Source organism: Populus alba, chromosome 7 (assembly GCF_005239225.2).
Source record: "Populus alba chromosome 7, ASM523922v2, whole genome shotgun sequence".
Classification (NCBI taxonomy): Eukaryota; Viridiplantae; Streptophyta; class Magnoliopsida; order Malpighiales; family Salicaceae; genus Populus; species Populus alba.
The window spans coordinates 2,788,372-2,804,789 of NC_133290.1; the positions used below are offsets into that span (position 1 = coordinate 2,788,372).

Here is a 16,418-nt window from a genome sequence, read left to right on the forward strand (position 1 = left end):
AATGACCAACTCAGTCAGCCTTAACTGAGACACTTATTTGCACAAAATCACCTAACTCTTTAATGTGTTCACACATAAAACACTCATAGAGGGTTCTTATCAAGGGTTGTAAACCTTCCTCTCAAGATTAAAAGGCCAAAAACATTTCACCTTAGTCTCCAAATTTATTACAAAACCATTTAAATCCAAAAATCATTGATCCTGTGATAAAACCAACTTCGTTTTGATTTGTTAGAACTTTAACAAACTCATTTAGAAGCTCTGAATTAGCTTATAAAATGATAGCTAATTAGAAGAGAAAGTGGGAGAAAAATAAAAAAGAAAAGACATTTTGGTGAAAGTTTAAGTAATCCTATTAAGTTTGTGATTTCAAAGATTCAATTTGTTTTGCAAGGTTTGAAGAGAAGAAATAGGAGAGAACATTAGAAATCCATTTTTATTTGTAGATTTCAAACATAAAAGGTATATCTTTGCAAACCTTGAAGGTGGAGTCTATAAGCATTAGATTGATTATAGTTGTTTAAATATAATGTCTTGAATGTGTTAACATATTGTTGATTGCTTTAATATGTTATGTGTTGCATCCAAGTTTGATTTGAAATTTGCCAAAAGTGTTAGCAAGGTGGATGTCTTTCTTTTAGGTTGATAATTTTGGACCTCTGATTTTTTTTTTTCATGTTTATGATAATTTGTTGTTTTTATTAGTTCTTTTTTTTACCATTCTGGGTTGGACAATGGCTAATATTTTTTTAGATAGTTTTTGGGTTTTTAAGAAAATGTTCTTCACGTTCTTAGGAATAACATTGTCTTAGCTCTATAATTTGAACAAGTTTTGGTCTTTTTATTTGCACAGAACCCTTCAAACAACTTGATTAGTAGATAATTTAGGCTTAAGATGCATCAATAGCACAAATTCATGCATTTAGATTCTAGGTTTCTTTGAACTATCCGAAATATATTTTGATCAAATAATGGAATTTAATGACACTTATTCTAGATCTATGCTTGATTGCGCACAAAACCTTGCCTTTTATTGCTTGAAATCTAGTCTAGTTTAGGTTACATGTTATTGGATTTAAGCTTGAATGTTTTTCGTGTTCTTCATTTTGTTTTGTGTTTGAACCATTTTTCTTAAGGAATTTTTTAGTTTTTATGTTTTTTATATGTTTCATCTTTTTTGGTTTTGGATCTTTGTTTTGGTTTATCGAATAAATAATGAATATGGTAAAAATATAATAAATACCTAATTGGTAGATACTTATTGCCATCTCCAAAGACAAAACATTTCTAAAAAAAAGCAAATAATGGAAAAGGCTAGATTAACTTACCCTAGCAATATCATGTATTAACATTAATTATAAGCATTTTACCGACAAAATATTTTAGTTGGTAAATTGTAGTGAATTTTACTGATAGAATATTCATATGTTATATCCATTGGTAAACACTAACAGAAATATTCTTGATATATATTAAGGGGATTACAGTGGAAAAGAAAGAATAAAAAAAATCCAAAAATTGCAATGACATGTCCTTTATATAATCGACATTACTAACAATATTAATTCGTTGATAAATTTTATTTGTAAATTCATCGGTAATAATTAAGAGAGTATCGAAACTCTAAAATACCTACAGATACACAGACGAAATAAGTTCGTTAGTATATTTCAGAGAGCATTGGAATTGTTCTCTTCTCCCTGACACTGTTCATTGTGTTAAATATAAACGATATTACTGATGAATTAAGTTCGTTGGTATATTCCAAAGAATTTTGTAATTGTTCACTTCTCAATTGTATGATTTATATTGTTAATTACATACAAGACCACCAAAGGATTAAGTTTGTCGGTATTTTTCTAAGAGCTTTAGATTTGTTTATTTCACAATTACACTGTCAATTAATGCTCTTTATTGACAAAATCTTTGATGGACTAAAAAGTTGTTGGTGATATTTGGGGGGTTTCTAAGAAAATTTATTAAACTGAAAATTTAAATTAAATATTACAACATAGCATGATGATTAAAAGCATAATTTCTTAAATGATGAGTTGAACTTTGTTTTACAGCATAGCAAAACAGGTAGAGATGCAAGGCCAGAGAAGAATGGGAACATGAAAGAATCAATTATTTCTTTGCATTCACTACTTAAAAAGCAAAACAAGTTGGTTAACTCTCTTTTACAACTAACAACTTCTGATGAAAGGGTTTTACCTTCTGTTAAATAGGCTTTAAACTAGAATTAAAGCCTTTACCCAAACATTTAAAGTATATATGCTTGACAGAGGATGAAACCCTAATAATAATTATTACAAATGATCTAACCGAAATCCAAGAATAAAAACTATTGAGAGTTGTCTAGCCAAAGACAATAAAACAAGATGTTTTTGGGAGGCAATCTAAAAAAGTATGTTTAGGAATGCGGTCCAACCCGTATTCCCAAAAAATTAATTTTTTTGCTTAAAATTATTTTTTTTAGTTTTTTTAAATTGTTTTGATGTGTTGCTATCAAAAATAATTTTTTAGAAAATAAAAAAAACATCATCTTAATGTATTTCTAACCGAAAAATACTTTAAACTGAAATCACTACTATAATCCCAAAAATCCTTAAGCATTGTTCTACACCATGAATAATAATGATTTTTTTTATTTAGTTCATTTATTGCTGCCTTTATTTTCAGTATTGTTTAATTTGAATTTTCTCCACCATATTTTATTTTCTCCGGAAATTATTTTCTCTTCGCTGAAATTGTAGAGAACAACGAAGGACATATTGCCTTTTGTCTTCTTGTTTAACAAATGAGTACTGTTATTGAACTTTTTACTAAAAAAGAAAAAGGAAATTTGTTTTAATTTTTTTTAATGAAGAATCAATTTAAAATATCACATCAAATCACTTTTTTTTGTTTTCAAATATTCAGAATTCGTTCCAATAATCGAAGTTAAGGGATCTGACAAAATCGAACAACATATCAGGTCATATATATAATCAGTGGCGGAGGGAGGGGGCTAGGGCCCTGCACGAAAATACCCCTTTCTTTATAAATTTAATAAACATAACTGAATTTTTTTCTTGGCCTCTTTAAATTATGATCTGGCCCCCTTAAATGTTTTTCCTTGCTCCGCCCCTGTATATAATAAACTTAAAATTTAATTAATTTGTAAATTATTTGATGGAACTCGATTTAATTTTTTAATTATTCTAGCTTGGAATTAAAAATATATATATATATATATTTATTTTATAGATAGTTTTGTTTCAAGTTAATATTTATCACATTTATCATTAAAATTAAAGAAATACATATGGTCTTGGACATGTGACTAAAAATGGATATGGGATTTCAATTAATTAAAACATAATGAATCAAGTTGCATGTTGGATTTGTTCCTTAATAATTACTGGTTCAAGTTGGTAACTAGAAGCTTATCTAATTATTAATTTTATAATTTTATAGGATTAGTTAAAATACATATAAACTATTTAAATATCCATGGTTGCAAAACACACAAAAATTTATGAATCACTAGAGGCTTTGAACAAGTCTAAGCAGCATTCTTTTACGAGTCCTCTATTCCAAAACCTCTCATAGTATTCACCATATGTAAAATCTCTGTAAACTGCTGGATGATCGTCGTCAATTAGCTCTTTAGGGGGCGCTATGACAGCATCTTTCGAAGGACAGTAGAATGTTGGTATGGATATTCGCTCTTTGTTACAGTTCACCACTGCTCGATGAAGCACGCTCTTGTAACGGTCATTGCTTAGTACCTTATCATAATAAATAAATAGATTAATAAAAAACACAAGTTAATTAGAGTTAATAAAAAATTATTAATTGCGTCGTGGAACCATTGCATAATAATTAACCACCAAATTAATTGCATTTGTTGATGCAAATAGTTAAGGGTGTTTGGCAATGCATTGTAACCATGTTCCATCAAAGTTTATATATATATATATCGTTTTAATGCGTTGATCTTAAAAATAATTTTAAAAAAAAAAATTTCATTTTAATGCATTTCGACATGAAAAAGCACTTTGATTTAAAAGCAACCGCAACCACACTCTCAAACAGATTATAAAAATTGTTTTAATGTTTTTAAATAAAAAATAAAATAATATTATTTTAAAAAAATAAAATTAAAACAATTTTATTCTGAACAAAATTAAAAAAACATTATTGAAATTGACCCATTAAAATCTCACTCAGTTAGAGTTTGTTTGGTAGTGTAGTTGCGGTTGCTTTTCAAATAACTTTTCATGCCAAAATACATAACAGTGATGTTTTTTTTTTATTTTTTAAAAATTATTTTTGATATCAGCACATTAAAATAATTAAAAATATATATATATATTAATTTGAAGTTAATAAAAAAAATAAAAAAAATTAATTTTTTTTAAAATATTTTTAAAACACATAAAAAAAAATGAATTGTGAAATGATCCTTAAAATCACCGAGTTCAAAGTCGGCAGGGGACGAAAGTAGACAAGGCTTGGGCCAGGCTTTGAAAGGTTGTTAGACTTTTTTGATTTAGTCAAATGTAAAAAATCATAATTCCAGTGTTGTCGGTCAATTTCAAAATATTGCTTTTCCACGCCAACTCCGAGGCAACCTTATGGGAAGCCATACGCACATACTCATTAATTCAATGATGACGTATCAATCCTATCTAGAGGTGAGAAAAAAAATAAAAAACTAATAAAAAAAAATTAAAAAAATCAAACTATAAAAAAAACAATTACACTAATTAAAATTTAAAAAAACTAACCGGTTCAATTTGGTTTTGATTTTTTAAACTTGAAACCGAAAAAAACCAAATCGAATTCAAACCGAAAAAACGGAGCTAAACCGGGAAAAACTGAGTCAAATTATTGAATTTTTTTTATGAATTATCACAATTTAACTAATCTTGTTTTTTAATCTTAATCGTGATATTTATAAATATTATAATTCTAAATCATGATAATTTAAATTATTATAATTCTAAATAACAATATATTTCAAAATTAATTTTTATATGTATCATATCTTAAAATTACTACATGCACAAGCCATGTTATTTTATCTGTAACTATATTAATTATTTGCCAATATATTAAATTTTATGAGCTAATAATACAAAATCTCCACCAATCTAATGCTCCGATGATCAAGTCCGTTTTTTAGAAATATTTCTTTGTTCCGATGACCGGAAAGTACAGAGAAGTTCACCTGCATTTGATCACCAATGTTGATAATGAAGGTATTGGGAATGGGATTCACAGCAATCCACTTGCCATTCCTCAGAACCTGCAATCCAGGCACGTCATCTTGCAAAAAGAATGGTGATTAATTAGGGTCGGTATGTCCTGGCAACCCATACGTGAGCTCTGGCTGTGGACACGGTGGATAGTAGTTCATAGCCATATGCTGTCCATGCTTGCCTAATTTCTCATCTATGTAGTCTCTTTCAAGCCCCAAACTTTCTGATATGGCCTCGAGCAGCTTTAACACCAGACCTCTAATACTTGTACAATATTCAGCCACATCTCTCCTGGAACAACAACAAAAAAAAATAGTGTTATAATTAGCCCCTTAATTTATAATGTTCTATAAGTCAATCCTTTTAGTCTTGAAAATCATAAGTTAGTTTCTTACCAAAGTTTACTGTTAATTGTTTTCTGAAATTCCCAAATTACCCTTTTCAGATACAATTATAATTTTGTAGCTAGCACATTTAAAACAAATTAAGATTTTTTTTCAAGATCTATTAATAGTTTTCTAAATTATTTTTTTCAATTATGTTTGTTTATTATTTTTTTTTTAACTATGCTAATCAACAAAAACAAATTCCTAATACTTGTTATAATATTCAGCCACATCTTCTACTGAAACATGAAACAAAAATAGTGTATTATGATTTTATCCCCCTTAATTTTTAATGTTCTATAAGTTAATCCTTTTTGTTTTGAAAATCAATAAGTTAGTTTCTTAACCAAAATTTAGTATTAATTATTTTTAAAAATCCCAAATTACCCTTTTCAAATACAAATATATTTTTTCTCTTAATAAGTGGATTGGAAATTTTGATTAGTTTTATTTTTTAGAAAAAAAAATTAATTTAATTTTCATTTCAAGTGTATTTTTTAATTTATCTTGTAAATAGTGAGGTTGAAAAAAAACAAATCATCAAAAAAGACTAAATTACAAACACATACGAAAATATAAAGACTCAATATTAGATTTTCCAAATCAAAAAGAATTAACTACTAATAGCATAAGGATCCAACGATATTTTATTATATATATAAAAAAAGGATGTGATGTGTAGTATTAATTCAAAGTATATCGAAATAAATAAAAAATGGTTTGAAAAACGGGTGGAATTTAGACGTTACCTGAATGATGGGGGGATTGCAAGGCCATTCATGTACGTATTCTTCAAGAGTGGTAACAATGAAGTCGCAAGAAATCTCTCCAACTAGAAATCTGTTCTGTCTTAACATTAAAGCTTGTAGACAACCTGGTGTTCTTAGTAGGATCATCGGAGTAACTTTTTAACCTTTCACTTGCAGGCAAATTGAAGAATTGTCTAGCTATGTTCATGACGTTACCGATCATTTCCTCTGGTATCCCATGATTCTTCACCTGAAAACAGTGGTGCATTTATTTTGTAAGAACATTAACAGCCATAGTTTTTGAAGCATAACTACAGCAAGGATCTGCACGAAACGAGGAGAAGAGAGAGAAGGAAGGAGTGAAGTGAGCAAGGAATAACAAAGAAAAACGAACACGGTTTTAGCTAGTACCTGGAAGAAGCCATCGTTTCCGCAAGCTTGGCTAATTTGTTTGATTATAAGAGAGTGGTTAGGACCATTAAGGCCGTGAAGGTCAATTAGAGGAATGGGGACGTCGGAAATCTGAACATCGGAGAGATTGGGGCGGTCGGAGATGGGACGGATGTAGCTGGTAGGAATTTGCTTGACACCTGATGATGCAAGGTCGGCTAGTAGTAGATTAGCAGGGGAAGACATGACTAGGTGAGAATGCAATGGAGTTCTTTCTGGTATGTTCTTGAGCTGATGGAAATGAAGACATGGAAGTCCATACTTATAAGGCTTGATCAGCCGCAATAATTGATGGTTTCCGATGGGGCTCCTTGAATTTTTATTGGAGTGGGGTTTCACCTCCCCTGCCCTTTCTTGCTTTTTTTTCTTTTTTCTTTTCTTTTTCAGAAAAATAGGTTAAAAGTAATTTACAGTGAAGGTTTTTTTTATTTGTTCTTTTAGAGTCGGGTTTATTTCCTTGAATTTGCTCTAATATTCAAATAAAAAAAAATTGAACTTTAAGCAGGACAGGAAAGTGTATTTTCTTTTCCGATTTTTTAGAATTTAAAAATTAAACAATAGTAAATAATTATTTTTTTTTAGTTTTTAAGTAGAAATTAAATGAAAAAATAACACGAAAATAGTGACAACATGAATAAAAACTTATAATATAAGTATCATAAAGAAGAAATAAAAAATAAATAAAAAAACCAAATTAAATCAGTCCAATTTAAGACTTCTAACCAGATTAAATCTTGTGTAAATAAAATTTTTAAACGGTGGTGGAAAGTAAAATTAAAAATTATATAACAATCAAAAACCTTAAATTTAAAAAATAAATTAATTATAAACTAACCGATAAATCAATAAAAACCTTTGTAAAAAAAATAATAGGCTAAACACTGAAAATTATCTCTAAACCTGTATCAATCCTGAAAATTCTGTTTAGGATCCTAAAAAAGACAATTTAAATCTCCATGGGTTTACCCCAAAAAATTCCACATAATGCCCCCAATTTTTATTATTTTTATATATGAAGTAGGTGATCATATTATATAGAAAAGGCACAGAGTAAAATAGCCATAAACTGTTTTATGTAATTAAATATAATATAGTGCTAGATCCGGGTCATAAACATAGTAAAATTTGGTTTAATGTAATAAAATTATGTTTAACTTCATAGAGATCGGAACAGGCATGCTCTATCAAAATAGATTTAATTTTATTGTAAAAAACCGTCATTCAACTCTCCAGGTCATTTTCATTATTCCAATACTAATATTTTTATGATTTTATTCATCTCTTTTATTATATAGGGTTAAAAAACCATGGCTTAAATTATCACGAGAGATCACAGGATATACTTTATATTATTCTCTAACAATAATACACCTATTTAATATAAACACGTTATGTGTATATATTTTATATTTGGTAAAGTAATATTTGCATAGTTAAATAGTATTTACAGTTTGACCAATCAAAAAAAATTGTTAAATATAATAAATTATAGTGCATTATCACATGATAGTTTAATAAAAATATAAACAAAATCATATAAAATGTATACACATAGAGGGATAATCATCATTTTTTTATCTATGTTTTTATATTTATTGATTTATTTATGACTAGTTTGCATAGCCATGCCTCGGACCATCCCTCGGATCTTGAATAGAAAATACAGCATACAATCAACCTTACAGAAACACAATTAATGTTTAAACACTCAAATCGCATAGGTTGTAAGAAAAAAAAATAAAGTGCTTCACTGAGGCACATGGCTTGGTCCAATAATTGATCAACAATAAATAAATGACACCTACTAACTAATTAAGTCGGCCAGTTGCCAGTGTTCAGGAATCAACCAATCTCTGGAATTATGACGTAAGCAAATATACGACATGCCACTGACATCACTTCAAGAACGTCATGCATCATCATGATCAGCTATTTTAGCAATTTTTTAAATAATAGTTAATTTTTTTTTTTTAACTATTTACTAACTATTTATCATCATTATCATATATAGAACTAATGTTATTAATATGCTAAAATTGAAGCAAGGGATTAAAATGATAAGAATTTAAACAAGTAGAACCATGGATGTAATTTGTCAGTAGGACGGTATCCCGTGGTGATTGATTGTCATGATGTTATCCATAGGGGCGGAGCAAGAAAGAAAAATGAAGGGTCAAATTATAAATTAGGAGGGCCAAGAAAAAAATTAAGTTATTCTTATTAAAATTATAAATATTTACAAGGGAGTGATATTTTTTTGTGATATTTTTTTGCAAGGGCTAGGGCTCTTTGCCAACCCCTTTGTCGCACGTGTGCTGGCGGCGCGGCGATCGTCCACCCTCAAGGAAAAAACGGAAAATATTTATTCTTGGCAAATAGGGAGAGACAAGGAGTTCTTTGTCTCTAAGGTAAAAAATGGACAGGGAGTCGCCACCTAGTATTCTGGTTACTAGGAACCTTAACTGGTCTTTAGAGATCGGGTACGGAGACTGGTTGCGTAAAGGGAAGGTATTAGCACCCCAACTACGCCCTACCTAAGGTAAGCTGCATTGTTTTAATGTCTGATAAAATCTAAGGTCGTGTTGTGGTTTTTTATTGTTCGGAATACGCATTACATGTAATGTCATACCCCAGGTTCTATTGTCCAAAAAAACAAAAAGAATTAAATATCCGGAATATGCATTACGTGTAAAGTCATACCCCGGATACTAAGAGCCAAACAAAAATTTTTTTTGTGTTTTGAAATATTGGCCAATATTCTCTTGACTTTAATAAACTGGTTATTAAACCAAAATGCATGCTAAAACATTTTTTTTGTGTATTGAAAAAATACAATATGAATTTTTAGCTTTGAACACTTGGTCGTATGCACAAAAACATTTTTTTCTTTTTTTTCAATTTTTTTGTATTTTTGGAAGTTTTTTTTTTTTATGAAAAACCGGGTATTTTATATCAGATTTTTGTATTTTTTAACAACATAAAATACCACCCAATATTAATTCAAAATGACATAAAAACTACGCGGAAAAATTATTAAAATGCTGAAAACAAATATTTTTGATTTGTTTTCTTTGAAATGGGCCGGGTCAGGCCCAAATACATGGGCTGGGCCGAACCTGGCCAAATGCATGGGCTGGTCACTGTGCACATAGTAACCGGGGGTACTGTGCACACAGTGACCAAAGAATTAATTTAGCAAATGCACAGTAATGTGAATTAATTAGCCAGCTTACTGTGCATAGCCACAGTAACTAGCTAATTAATTCTGCAGAACGTAAACGTTCTGCATGAACTGAAGCAAAAAAAACGACGGGAAAGGGTAGGACGTTACCTGGAGCTGTGTTGATGCTGGCAGCAGCTGATGCAGTAGGGCGGCGGCGCTGGCGGTTCGCGGTGCTGGCGGTTTTCCTTCTCTCTCTCTCTCCTCTGTTTTTTCCCGTTTTCTGTCTCTGCTTCTTCCCTTCTTCTTCTCTGCCTTCTCTCCTCTCTTCTCACTCTATTCTCCCTTCTATTACCTCTTTTGTTCCCTCTCTCTCCGTCCTCCTTCCTCCTTCTCTTCCCCCTCTCCTTTCTTCTGCTGTTCCTCCTCTATTTATAGAGCTTGTGAGCATGTTTTTTTCATTGTGGAGCCAAGGAACGGGTCATGCGGCGGCTGGTCGGGCGCGGCTGTCCAGGCGTGCCTACCTCAGTTTTCGGCGGTGCGGTAGGTGGTCGGCCAATGTCTTCGGTCGGTGGGGCTAGAGGGACCGGATGGTCGTGGGCTTGAGGGACCGGCGTCATTAAATATGCATTCTTTTTCCTTCTTTAATGCTGTGCGTTCGGCGGGGAAGAAAGGGGAACAGTGCCGTTCAAAAACGGCACTGTTTTGAGCTTTTTTTTTAATTATTTTTTATTATTTTTTTATTATTTTTATTTTTATTTTTGTATTTATTATTTTTTTATGGGACCCAAATTGGGTTACAACAGTTGCCCCCCTCTTTACAATGCTTACGGAGCAAAGATTTGTGCATAGTAAGTGTTGTAAAGAAAAAAACATTGGTCTTCCGAAACTGGTCGTCTCAAAATTTGATTGACCTAAAACTTCAACCGGACCCAAAGTCCTATGTATGGTTGGGCTAAACTGAGATTCCTTTCGCCAATCCCCTTTAACCCGAAAAAAAAAGGAAAGAATGTGAAGTGTGATCTCATTGTAATGGGTGACCTACCCAGAAAAATGTTGGTGAGGGCTCAAATGCGCACTTAAAAGGAGGTAGGGCTACAAAACGCTCTACCTGACTGGTGGTGGCTCAAGGGCACACTTGGAATGAGTTGAGGGCTCAAAGGCGCACTCAAAATGGAGGTGAGGGCTCAAAGGCGCACTCAAAAGTAGGTGAGGGCTCAAAGGCGCACTCAAAATGGAGGTGAGGGATTAAAGGCGCACTCAAAAGTAGGTGAGGGCTCAAAGGCGCACTCAAACGGAGGTAGGGTTAGAAAACGCACTACCTAAGGGATGAGGGCTCAAAGGCGCACTCAAAATGGAGGTGAGGGCTCGAAGGCGCACTCAAAAGGAGGTGGGTAGAAAACGCACTACCGAAGGGATGAGGCTCAAAGACGCACTCAAAATGGAGGTGAGGGCTCAAAGGCGCACTCAAAAGTAGGTGAGGGCTCAAAGGCGCACTCAAACGGAGGTAGGGTTAGAAAACACACTACCCAAGGGATGAGGGCTCAAAGGCGCACTCAAAAATGGAGGTGAGGGCTCAAAGGCGCACTCAAAAGGAGTGAGGGCTCAAAGGCGCACTCAAACGGAGGTAGGGTTAGAAACGCACTACCTAAGGGATGAGGGCTCAAAGGCGCACTCAAAATGGAGGTGAGGGCTCGAAGGCGCACTCAAAAGAGGTAGGGTTAGAAAACGCAACTACCGAAGGGATGAGGGCTCAAAGGCGCACTCAAAATGGAGGTGAGGGCTCAAAGGCGCCACTCAGAAATGGAGGTGAGGGCTCAAAAGGCGCACTCAAAAACGGAGGTAGGGTTAGAAAACGCACTACCAAAGGGATGAGGGCTCAAAGGCGCAACTCAAAATGGAGGTGAGGGCTCAAAGGCGCACTCAAAAAGGAGGTAGGGTTAGAAAAACGCACTACCCAAGGGATGAGGGCTCAAAGGCGCACTCAAAATGGAGGTGAGGGCTCAAAGGCGCACTCAAAACGGAGGTAGGGTTAGAAAAACGCACTACCCAAGGGATGATGTTGAAAACACTGATCTGTGAATGTTGCAAGAAAATGCATTATGATTGATATGCATGTATACTTACCTGAGAAATATAGGCCCCCATTTCTTCATGGTGTCTTTTTGTTTTCTCTCAAAAGTTGTAGTGTTGGTAGTAAACTTCGATGGCTTTTCCACTTTTGCTTACTCGGGTTACATATTGTGATCTTGACCTCTGGGAAGGGTTTGATGTCATCATACATCTTTGTCCTTCACCCCAACAAGTAGAGTTACCAATTTTGCCCGTCATTTTCCTTAGAACAGGAATCATGGAGCCAGCCCTACCATGTGTTTTTGATTGCCCCCGAGCTTGATCATGCCCCCCAAGTGTTCAACTTGGGTTTAGTTTGGGGTGAGGATATGTGAAAGTAAGTTTGGGTTTTTTTTGTACAATGAAATGTTTTCATGCAAAATTTTTGGAACTTCAAAAGTTATGCCAATCACAAAAATGATTTTGATATTGGTTCAAAATAAACTTGTTCTCAAAAAATTCAAGTGATTCCTATGGACAGGTTTCTTGACGTGATGAAAGCTTTTTGCTTTTTGGTTTAAAGATGAAGTGACATCTGGTTTGGTCACAAAAGGTTGAAATTTCAATTTGAGGGTTACTGAGAACCGAATTGATTCAAAGCATTTATTTTATTTGCATGAATAATGATTTGACCCGTACGAGAAAGCACTGCCTACCTATCCAGATTGCTTGCCTTTGATCAGAAAGGGCTTGATTACGGCATGTAATGTAGGCTTTGGCTATTGGCTATGAAGAAAAGGATATTTGTAAGGCTCAAAAGGTGTTTAAGGGACTTTAAGACTAAGAATCACAAGTGCTTATATCCCAAACTCTTTTGTTCATACATTTTTTGGACCTTAGAATTGATTTGTAAAATGGTCCACAGGTGCCCCCCCAGTGTTGGGCTTGGGCTCTTTCTCTTTGTTTTTGTTTTCTTCATTTGATTTTGAGCATCATTGCATTGGCCTTGTAATTTTTGCTCAAACTTTTTGGATTTTTCTTCATGCCCCCTAGCTTTGTATGGGCACCTTTGATGATTGAGAATTTTCTTTTATGCCCCCCAGTATTGTTTGGGCACTTTCATTGTTGAAGACTTTTTCATGCCCCCAAGAGTTATTTGGGCACTTTCAATCATTATGGATTTTTTTTGCACTTGCCCCCCAGTGTAGGGGTGTGATCCTAGCCAGGGTCATTTTTTCAAGAAAATGTATTAGGCTCAAAAGGGGACTGCAAATGATATATTTCAACTTTGTGAAAGGATTATCAAAGATAGCCTTTCTTCATCTCAAATGCATGCATTTAGGATCGGTAAGCCTTGCTTTCATGCGAGTATGCAATATGATTTCTCATTATTCATGCAAATAAAACCCAGCTTTTGGAGTCACTTCATGTTTTTTTTTTTTTTTGGTTTTTCTAGGTGTATGGTTACCTCTCTAAAGAATCACCTGAATTTCCAGAACTCGTTTGTTTCGGACAAACGTCAACATGATTTCTGTTTTTGTACTAAACTTTGAATTCCCAAAAATCCTCACATGCGATCATGCATAGTTTTGGAAGAAAAGGGAAATGCACCACAAGATTTTGGGCGTGATGGTTTCATGCTTAAAGGTTATGCTCAATGTGTTATTTGCATGAAACAACAAAAATGAAGGCATGTGATGAACACAACAAAACACATGATTTTATTAACAAGAAAGGCTCAGTGGACAAGGAAAGTCTTGTGGAATTTTTTAGCCAAATTACCAACAAAAACTAGAATAGGTTGAAACAAAAAATCAAGTTTTTTGGAGACATGATCAAACTGAGGTAGTTATTTTGGCAGAGAAAGAACAGGCTCCATTCTGCAACGGTGATGCAATTTCCCTTCAAATTGTGTTGAGGCTCTTGATCATGTGGGCCCTCAATGTCTTCAGGTTGAGTCTTTGTTGGGGCTTGAACAAAAATGATAGGTCAATTGGAAGGACCTTCACCAGAGGCATTTCTCCATATATGCTCGAGTAAGCTAGAGGTGAGTCAAGCTTTTGTTCAGAGACTCCAACTCTTCGTGCAAATAGGCATAACGTTGAGCACGCTCTTCATCTTCCATGTTTCTTGCTCGAAGTCGGGTGTTGTAGATTTTTTTTTTGGACCTATATTTCAATCTGACATGTATGCATGTTAAATGTATGAACACAAACTCGCCCTTCGAGGGGTGACATATGGTCACAAATCTTGTATGATGAAACAAGAATCTTGATTCTTGCACAAACTCTACAATAAAAATTTTCTGAGCGACGGTTATTGTGTCAACCAAAAGTCTGGAGTTCAAGATGCTTCAAGAAGGGCTTGCTCGGATGCAAAACAATGTATACGGAGCATACATCCTAAAGGCTAGTTTTAATCTTTTTAAGTGAGACAAAAGGTAGGTTTACTATTTGGTCTCTAAAAAAAAAGGGACTCTCGTTGTCCCAGTGATCGCCCTCGTGGAGGCAATATGGGGGCTTGTAGGCAATGAGATGGTACGTGTACCAACCATTACCAGTCTAAGCACTCAACGAAGAATTGGGGTTTACACAAACTTAAACCTTGACTAAAAGTCGTAAGGTAAGCTGCTAGTCCCCCTCCTAACCTGAAGCTTGTGTGTGCTTTAAAAAAAAAGTAACTATGTGATGCATGAGATAAATATGTATATTAAAGCGCACAACTAAATATGAACAAATATATAAAGAAAATGCATATTTAAAAATAAACACGCAAACCACAACAAAAAAACACAATCATCAGACAAAAAGAAAGCTTAGTCCACAAAGTCCCCAGTGGAGTCGCCATTCTGTCGCACGTGTGCGGCGGCGCGGCGATCGTCCACCCTCAAGGAAAAAACGGAAAATATTTATTCTTGGCAAATAGGGAGAGACAAGGAGTTCTTTGTCTCTAAGGTAAAAAATGGACAGGGAGTCGCCACCTAGTATTCTGGTTACTAGGAACCTTAACTGGTCTTTAGAGATCGGGTACGGAGACTGGTTGCGTAAAGGGAAGGTATTAGCACCCCAACTACGCCCTACCTAAGGTAAGCTGCATTGTTTTAATGTCTGATAAAATCTAAGGTCGTGTTGTGGTTTTTTATTGTTCGGAATACGCATTACATGTAATGTCATACCCCAGGTTCTATTGTCCAAAAAAACAAAAAGAATTAAATATCCGGAATATGCATTACGTGTAAAGTCATACCCCGGATACTAAGAGCCAAACAAAATTTTTTTTTTTTTGTTTTTGAAATATTGGCCAATATTCTCTTGACTTTAATAAACTGGTTATTAAAACCAAAATGCATGCTAAAACATTTTTTTTGTGTATGAAAAAAATACAATATGAATTTTTAGCTTTGAGACACTTGGTCGTATGCACAAAAACATTTTTTTCTTTTTTTTTCAATTTTTTTGTATTTTTGGAAGTTTTTTTTTTTATGAAAACCGGGTATTTTAATATCAGATTTTTGTATTTTTAACAACATAAAATACCACCCAATATTAATCAAAATGACATAAAAACTACGCGGAAAAATTATAAAATGCTGAAACAAATATTTTTGATTTGTTTTCTTTGAAATGGGCCGGGTCAGGCCCAAATACATGGGCTGGGCCGAACCTGGCCCAAATGCATGGGCTGGTCACTGTGCACATAGTAACCGGGGGTACTGTGCACACAGTGACCAAAGAATTAATTTAGCAAATGCACAGTAATGTGAATTAATTAGCCAGTTACTGTGCATAGCACAGTAACTAGCTAATTAATTCTGCAGAACGTAAACGTTCTGCATGAACTGAAGCAAAAAAAACGACGGGAAAGGTAGGACGTTACCTGGAGCTGTGTTGATGCTGGCAGCAGCTGATGCAGTAGGGGCGGCGGCGCTGGCGGTTCGCGGTGGCTGGCGGTTTTCCTTCTCTCTCTCTCTCCTCTGTTTTTTCCCGTTTTCTTCTCTGCTTCTTCCCTTCTTCTTCTTTGCCTTCTCTCCTCTCTTCTCACTCTATTCTCCCTTCTATTACCTCTTTTGTTCCCTCTCTCTCCGTCCTCCTTCCTCTTCTCTTCCCCCCTCTCCTTTCTTCTGCTGTTCCTCCTCTATTTATAGAGCTTGTGAGCATGTTTTTTTCATTGTGGAGCCAAGGAACGGGTCATGCGGCGGCTGGTCGGGCGCGGCTGTCCAGGCGTGCCTACCTCAGTTTCGGCGGTGCGGTAGGTGGTCGGCCAATGTCTTCGGTCGGTGGGCTAGAGGGACCGATGGTCGGTGGGCTTGAGGGACCGGCGTCATTAAATATGCATTCTTTTTCCTTCTTTAATGCTGTGCGTTCGGCGGGGA

General features: G+C 34.4%; 1 pseudogene; it reads right to left on the bottom strand.

The window, feature by feature from the left end:
• Positions 1–3,388: 3,388 nt before the first annotated feature.
• LOC118063360 (protein DMR6-LIKE OXYGENASE 2-like) lies at positions 3,389–14,064 on the bottom strand (annotated as a pseudogene).
• Between the last annotated feature and the right edge of the window lie 2,354 nt (positions 14,065–16,418).